General features: G+C 36.6%; 1 protein-coding gene across 1 annotated transcript in view; it reads left to right on the top strand.

Moving 5' to 3' along the window:
• AGTR1 (angiotensin II receptor, type 1) overlaps positions 1-8,711 on the top strand; it is a 43,080-nt gene that overhangs the window by 856 nt on the left and 33,513 nt on the right. The gene's annotated exons all lie outside the window — the stretch shown is intronic.

The following is an 8,711-nucleotide window of genomic DNA, read 5'->3' as shown; positions in this document are numbered from 1 at the left end:
TCAACTCTTCGCATGAGGTGGCCAAAGTACTGGAGTTTCAGCTTTAGCATCATGCCTTCCAAAGAAATCCCAGGGCTGATCTCCTTCAGAATGGACTGGTTGGATCTCCTTGCAGTCCAAGGGACTCTCAAGAGTCTTCTCCAACACCACAGTTCAAAAGCATCAATTCTTTGGCGCTCAGCCTTCTTCACAGTCCAACTCTCACATCCATACATGACCACAGGAAAAACCATATACAGAGGTACCCATTAATTCCAAAGCAGTTTAACCCCTGGTAGACATAAGCCCCATGGAGTCACACAGTGGGGCATTCCACTCAGAACCTCACAGAGCAGCTAGGGGGGTGCTCTGTCAGTTCAACTCTTATCACACAGACTGTATGATATTTTTCATAAAAAGACTCCTTGATTTACCCAGCTAGCAGGATTTTTTTCTCCTGACATAAACTCAGCTCAAAGAACAAACCCTCCGCTTCCCAAATTAACAGGGGAGACATTCCCTAGTTCCTCCAAGGAAAATGAAAAGAGTAGCTTGTCCCTTTCTGAATGTGTCATGGCTGGATTTTATCAAAGTAGGAGGTAGATAAGATAGGTGATGGGTGGGCAGACCTATGTTAGAGGTAACTAGTCTTTTTGATTGACAAGTAGGAAACACTTGCTGGAAGGCAGTCCACAGTGGTGTTAGAAAACTATTTAGGACTACTCTAATCTTGGAAGACAAAAATAGTAACGTTCTGCAGAGTTCTGTCACTGGAAATCTTTAGGGGTTTTTTTGTGAGGTGTAGTTGAAATTTTGGAAGCTGGGCTATGCACATTTTCAGCAAAAATCCAGCTCTGGGAAAATATATTAAAATATATGTCCCAGTTAGGAAGATACCAAAACTAGCAGCTTTTTTTTATATCCTAAGAGTACTGAACAGAAGGAGCTCTTTACATATTCACCTCCTCAGCCTTAAAGCAGAAGAATCAGGATAATAATACAGGGGCGTTCCTCCTGGAAATGGTCCTTAGATCAGCCTCTCCTCCTGTACTTTGGAAGCCCCTAACTTTCTGATTAACATTCACACATTTGTAGTAAAACTTTCCAAATAACTACAACATTTTGCTTACAAATAAGAAAACACTGAAAAAAACATCCTGTACAATGTTAAACTTTTTCAGACCTTTAAGTTTCAGATAAATGAGCAAAAACATACTTAATTCTAATAAGTTATTTTCCACTGAAGAACTAACATCATACAGTTCTTCCACTAACTAGCAACTTTGCCTTTGGAAGAATCTCCAAGCCCCGTCCCAACCCATGTCATTATATTGAAATACAAAAAGTGTTTTCCAAGGGCCTTCTGAACTTTGTATTGTCACTTTAAAACTTTCATCAACTTAAAACTACAGAACTTTGATCTTTTATTGATTTAAACCAGTAATGTGTAAACAGTATTTCAGAGCTTGTTTCATACTGTAGAAACAAAAATACTTAGGCTGAAACCTACTTATGATAAATGGGAAAACATGGTTAATACATATAAAAGAATAAAAATATTCAGGGGCTTAAAATCTATGGTAATCATCTGCTCCATGTAGCTGTTTACATTAATTATAAATGCAGTTAAAAACTGAGTTCCTGCATGATACTAGCCACATTTCAAGTTCTCAGCAGACACATGTAGGTAGTGGCTACTGTACTGAATAGCACAGATATAGAACATTTCTATCATTATGGAAAGTTCTACTAGACAGTGCTATTATAAAGGAATTATTAATAATGCAGTAGGCTTCCATTGCTACTTGGTAAGAAAGTTTTGGGCTCTTTTATATGTCTTTTGAAATTTAAAAATATTTTTTAAATGCTAATTTTCTTAACTGTAGGTTATCTGGTGTATGGCTCTCACAAGCCCCTTTCCTCTTTCCTATTTATTTGCATATTAAGATATGTGGAATTAACTGTTTTACTTAAATATTTATTTAAATACTTTATGTATTCTTATAAAATTAGAGGTTTTTGTTTCCTTAAAAATTGTGAAAAATTGTACATATAGTTATGTTGACCTAATATATGGCTGTTGGCTTTTTTACTGAAACACTGACGTCTTCAAGTAAGCAAAACTAGAAAAGATGTAGGATCATTTTTAAAGGCCAGTATTTTTTCTTTGTTCTTTATATTCTGTAAGATTTTATTTTTCCTACAATGATAAATGGGTCTCAATCACACCAACTTTACTAAAGCTTTATTTTTTTAAGCAACCGAAGAACCAAACAAAATAACTATTAGATCATTTATTTCTGTATCATTTATGGAAATGTGTATTATATTAATGGTCTCTGGATTTCCAACTTATTGTATAACAAAGAATAATAGCTTGTTTATAATTTTAATTAATATAATCACCCCCTTTTACAGTATATACTTAAATTTCTTATTCACCATTGATCCTCAACTGTGATCCATTCATTTAATATCAGTTTCAATTATTTTCCAGTCACTTATATCTAGTAGTTCAATTAAATTTGATTCCTGGACTAATGGTTATATGTTACACAAGGCAAGAAATTAAAAGCAAATTTATCTTTGAGTCATTAAAGCATCAAAGATTTGAAATAGCTATATAACTAGCTATGAAAAAGACATAACTACCCAGCCAGTATTCCTTTACACATTTAACAGTATCATTTTTCAGTGAAAGCATAAATAATAAAGGTGCAAACCCAGTTTTGAATTGTTAAATATGAATCCAAATCTTACCAATGAAAAAAAGGCAGAGTAAATGTTAGCTGTCTGTGGAGTTTTGTTTTTCTTTAATAAACCAAAAAATAGCTTTTTTTATAAAAAAAATAGGTTTACTGTAAATAACCTATTATCCATATAGTTTATTCACAGTAATATTCATCCTGCTGCTGCTGCTGCTAAGTCACTTCAGTTGTATCCGACTCTGTGCAACCCCATAGATGGCAGCCCATCAGGCTCCCCCATCCCTGGGATTCTCCAGACAAGAACACTGGAGTGGGTTGCCATTTCCTTCTCCAATGCATGAAAGTGAAAAGTGAAAATGAAGTCACTCAGTCATGTCCAACTGTAGCAACCCCATGGACTGCAGCCCACCAGTCTCCTCTGTCCATGGGATTTTCCAGGCAAAAGTACTGGAGTGGGGTGCCATTGCCTTCTCCGAATAGTCATCCTAGGTTTAAACAATATAGCTAGATATGCACAGCATACAACTATATAGGAGATTCTAATTTAAACTGGGTTACTGTTAATATTTTTAATCATTGAAAGAGCTCAGAGAATTCACCTCTTAATTTCACAGTTTGGTTTTGCTGGCAGGAAGCACTTTTCACCAGTACTAGAAGTGCTGTCATCTTCTCCCTTCAACTAGCTAGTCATTCCTTTTAAGACTCTTAAAACGACTTAGATATATGAGTCATTTTTTTTTAATTCAGGGAATATCTAAAATATCTCAGAAATGTAATAGTACAGCACAAACTTGGCAGATGATAACCAGTTATTTAGAATTAGGTTTTTGGCACCTTTCCAGATTTGAAAAAAAATATTGGACTCTCCCAGGGCATCCCTGGGACAAGAGGTATAATGTCACATCGCAAGTCCAAAGTCCCATCGGAAGCAGCCTTCCTTCTCCCTTTACCCAAGCAAAGCCAAAGTACTTCTGCACACAGCACTGGCCACCATAAAAAGCAAACAAAGCCATTGTAGATAAAACCAGGCAGTGGATAAAGGCTATCATTTGACCTAGTGTCTGAACCTTGACTCAGTGATGCTTCAGGCCAAGGGGGAAGAACAGTATGGGCATTTTGCTGCCTCATGGTCTGTCCAGTGCAGTCAGTATACAGAGCAAGAGGATAAAACAACTCAGTGTCTTACTTAATGCAAAGAAGGAAATTCTTTGGCACCTGCTTTGGCAGTGTAAAAGCAATGTAAATTCAAGTAATTCACGAGAACAGCTTCTTATGTGATATAGAAGGTTATTCTGTAACAGTAACGGCCCAGCCATGGTTTATTCAACTCTAAACCATTAATGCAGAGAAGGCAATGGCACCCCACTCCAGTACTTTTGCCTGGAAAATACCATGGACGGAGGAGCCAGGTAGGCTGCAGTCCGTGGGGTTGCTAAGAGTCGGACACGACTGAGTGACTTCACTTTCATTTTTCACTTTCATGCATTGGAGAAGGAAATGGCAACCCACTCCAATGTTCTTGTCTGGAGAATCCCAGGGACAGCGGAGCCTGGTGGGCTATCATCTATGGGGTCGCACACAGTCGGACACGACTGAAGTGACTTAGCAGCAAACCATTAATGAACTCTCATCTTCATTTTATGTAGAATATATTTATCTACATATAACTGAACAAATAGGGAATGTTGAAAATGACCCTGTGAAAAGTACTGACCCACAATGCATCTGCTTGGTTTGGGGCAATTGAAATAGTTAGTATAGGCTCCCTCTGGATTTATGCTAGAATTTTGATTTAATTAGATTGGTGAATTAGACACATGGCATCTGAATTAAGAGTGAGAAATACAATATGAACCAGTTCAGTGAAAAGAAATTTATGCTACGAATAAAATAATACATGTCAAACAATTTAAAAATTGATTTTAGCTTCCTTTGTATGATAAATGTAACAGATCCTAATTTGACATCTTAAAATGATTAGAGATCTATGCACAACCTATTTTGTGATTTTTATCTTCTGAGGAGGATGTTTTGTTATTTCTAACCTTCATTTTTAACCATTTTCTTCTTTTTTTCAGTTACTATAGTATAAACATCCATCAATCCATATTTATATTATATGTACATATATATGTATTTTATATATATATATATAAAGATCTCAAGAGAAAATAATGCTTCAATCCTCCTCAACAATTCATTCTAACAATTAAGAACCCTTAAGCTAAATAGAATAATTCATTTCACAGGAAACTTCTTTTCAATATGTATAATTAGTTTTAGTTAACTTTATTAATGAAATGTCGCAAATCAATTAGGTTTGCAATAATCAGACGCTGAGGACCCAAGAGGGGCCATTTCCGTCGCAAGAGGGGAAGGTGACATGCAATTTAGTTGGGAAGCAAATGTAATTAGATTTTATCAGCTGAGTATTCCTGTCCTAAAGTGGAATCAGGCACATACCCAAGCCTGAGTGAATAGTTGCAAAGAGATAGAAAAAACAGTATGACTTAGAAATGTCTTCATGGTCCTATTGACCTTTAAAACCACAGGTAGACGGATCTCTTCTGATAGGGCTATGCTTAATTTTTTTTTTTTCCAAATCTGAATGCCTTTAGGGAGAATAGTACATGAACTCAACTATTTGTCAAAGCCCCCATCACTCCTCAATGATGCTTCACACCTAAATTTAACTGTCTAAATCCTGATGGCATTTCAGTTTGCAACTATTGTGACCCAGAAGTTTATTACTGAGCAGGTGTGGGGTAACCCTAAAGTTTGTTTCTTCTGACTCCAAAAATACAAAAATCAAAGAAATGTCATGAGAGTAAAGTCTTCTGAATGAAAATTATATTAAACACAAGTTATTCCTATTTAGGGCTGCAGTTTACAACAGATTCTGCTGTTATTTACTCAATAAGTATTTTCTTTGGACACCTACATGCCAATTACTATTCCCAACATGAAGGACAAAGTGTGAGCAAAGCAGACAAAAATCCTGACCCTCATAGAACATTCCAGTGCATTTGGACAGGAAAAAAAGTTAAAGTATAGAATATGTTGGATGACATGAAGAATGAAAATAGAGTGTAGAAGCAGTGAGGAAGAAGGGTGCAGTTCTAAAAGGAGTTTAGGGAAAGCCTCCTTACTAAGAACAAAGGAACTGTGTGGAGGAAGATGGATCAATGGAGAGAGCAGAGCAAGTGCAAAGGCCCTGAGGCAGCAATGCATTGGCATATTTAAGACACAGCAAACAGACCAGTATCTGTAAAGCAAAAATTGAAGGGTATCAACTGACAGATGGACTAGAGACATAATTTAGAATGGATGCTAGAAGAGGGGAACAAATGAAATTTTTAAACTGAAATGGTTTCATGATTGAAGCTGCTTTGAAATGTAGTGAGATAGTTTCACAGGAGAGATTTTTGAAGAGAAGTCAGGTACATGATTCAATCCCCAGTGACTGGTTCAGTAGCCATCATCATCAGTGACTACTACTAGAAAGCTAATCACTAAAACCCTGCAGTTGATGTCAGTTCCTCCTGGGCCACCGACTGATATGTTTGGGGCCTTTGGTATACCTCAAGAATACTTTGCCTATCACTGACCTGTAATCCCATGTCTGTGGGCCTGAAAATAAACCACCCCCCATAACAGAGATTTAGTGGTGCATGGCATCACCATTAGATTATTATAGTGAAGGTTTTGCCTTCTGAAATTAATATACCAGTGAACTTAACAATTCCTGGGGCTACCACTGAATGCAAAATGATTTCATACACTGGGTATTCTATTTAAATTATTTTCTCTTCAAATCCAGGAAAAAGAAAATTCTAAATAAAATGATATGTTTGGGATTGTATACATGGCATCCATCCACATATAACTGAAATAAAATAATTTAATGAAAAACTTCAAATTCTACCACCTCTAAACACGTAAGACAGTCTGAATGAGAAGGAACGATTCTGACTTTGTATTATTTTTTAGTGGTGGTGTTTTCTCATAACCCCCATGCCTTTTTTCCTGTCCTGCTATTCTTCAAGATTTCCTAATGAGGATTAGAGAACAGGCATATTTAACAATCTGTATTTGCAGGCTGGAAACAAGAAAATGAAGACAAATAGTTTCTCTCCTGCTAATTTGATTTTCTGCAGCTCCTCTCTTACCAGCTTAGACAAAGGACTTAGTTACTATTTCCAGCCGATAGGGCCAAGGACCGAGTCATCTGTGATGTCATGCTTCCCCCAAATAGGCCTGTGCCTTATAGGCCTCCTTTGGAGACTTCTCCCAAGTGAGAAATGAGAAGTGATTGTGGACAGAATGAGGGGGAAAAATGTGATTTCCTTTATTCTAGAAAAACAATACCCAATAGCTATAGTTCACAATGCCATAGTAAAATATTTTTGTACATTTCTCCTGTGCATGAGGAGTTATAGGCCATGCAGTTTGAAGTGGAAATGCAGATTTGATTTCCAAAGTGGTGGTGATAGAAGGAGGCTTCTGGAAACAAGGTTGTGCTGAGTTGACAAAAGATAAGAGACTCAGTCCTTAAGTGTGACTGGCTCTCTAAACCGAAATATAACCCCAGAAGAACGTCTGATATAATTCCAGGTCCCAGGGCTGCTGATGGTATAAACAATTATTTACAATGATATAGGAATTTATTTCCCAGGACCCCTCATATCATTGACATCTCATAAAATCAGCCCTTGCAAAAGAACTAGAACATTCTGGGAACATACAACATGCCACTTTAAATGAGGAGCTTTCCTTTTCTCACAGAAAAACATGAAAGTTGGTTTGAATTGACACTGACTTGTCCAGGCGAGGGCCTGTGGTTTCAGGAAGCACGTATCTCTTTTGAAACTCAAGTGTGTCCTTGGAAATTACTGGATAAAGGCCAAAGTGCCAAAGTCTAGTCCTGCTCCTCTGAGTAAAACCTTTTAGTTCTATGTCAGTAGTTGGTCTTTGCTCTCGCCAATGGTTGTTGCAAAATACCTCAGTGTTCACACTAAACCCAAATAGTATTGGGAAGACAAGTTGAGTTAAAAATAATGCCTGAAATTTAATCAGCATTCTGTCCCTAATAAAAAGCTAGTTGGTCACAGCTTCCTTCAAATTCCTCTCCCACAGATTTTTCTCCTGAAAGGAGACACTATAAAGTATTTTAGGCAAAACAAACTTATCTCAATCATGTGGGGTAAGGTAATATAAGGGTTGAAAATAGTATTTTAAGCATCACATTTTTTTTCTTTCAATTCCCTGAGGTAAAACCTATCCTTAACTTCATCTTTTTAACTGCCCTGCAAATAGTTTATCTGTAGTTAACTCTTATTTCAGGGTAACATTATATCTTCTTAGTCTAGTAGAGTTGCAAACTTAAGTCATCATCCTGAGCAGAAAAAAAACAAGTGAGATTTATAAAGTTATCAAAATGGTACAATATTCTCACTCAAAAAAAATTAAAAATTCAAGAATGAATCATCTTTAAAACTCTCCCAACCTACAGTCTAGTTTCATGGGTGAAACCTTTTGGGAGATCACTTTGGGAAGAGCTTGATACTGTTTCATATACTGGGCCTTATTGCCTTCTCACAACACTTAAACATAACTAGGATTATTGCTATTGTATTATATTGCTGGGTTTTTTAATGCAGACACAAAAAGAATGCATTAGTTAACATCTTTTAAATTGGATGCTTACTTGGTCAGGTACTGGGTCGGTCACTTCATCTCCATTTTCTTACTTATTTCACAAAAACAAAGCTACAAGTTAGGTTTTCTCATTGGGTTCAGTTTTTCACAGTGAGTCTAAGGGGTCCATCATATCACTAACCAATACCAAGACAAGAACTGAAATCTGGGACTAACTCCAACATTCTAGTTTTCATTTCTCCCCGAGATATAACTCATCAAATTCTCCAAAGCCTGAGATCTTCCTTTCTCTGTTTTTAATTAACTGCTACACTATCAGCATTTATATATGTGTGTGTGTGTGTGTGTGTGTGTGTGTGTGTGTGT

Source organism: Bison bison, unplaced genomic scaffold (assembly GCF_000754665.1).
Source record: "Bison bison bison isolate TAMUID 2011002044 unplaced genomic scaffold, Bison_UMD1.0 scf7180017864384, whole genome shotgun sequence".
NCBI classification, from domain to species: Eukaryota; Metazoa; Chordata; class Mammalia; order Artiodactyla; family Bovidae; genus Bison; species Bison bison.
This window is presented reverse-complemented; position numbering and strand designations above follow the sequence as displayed.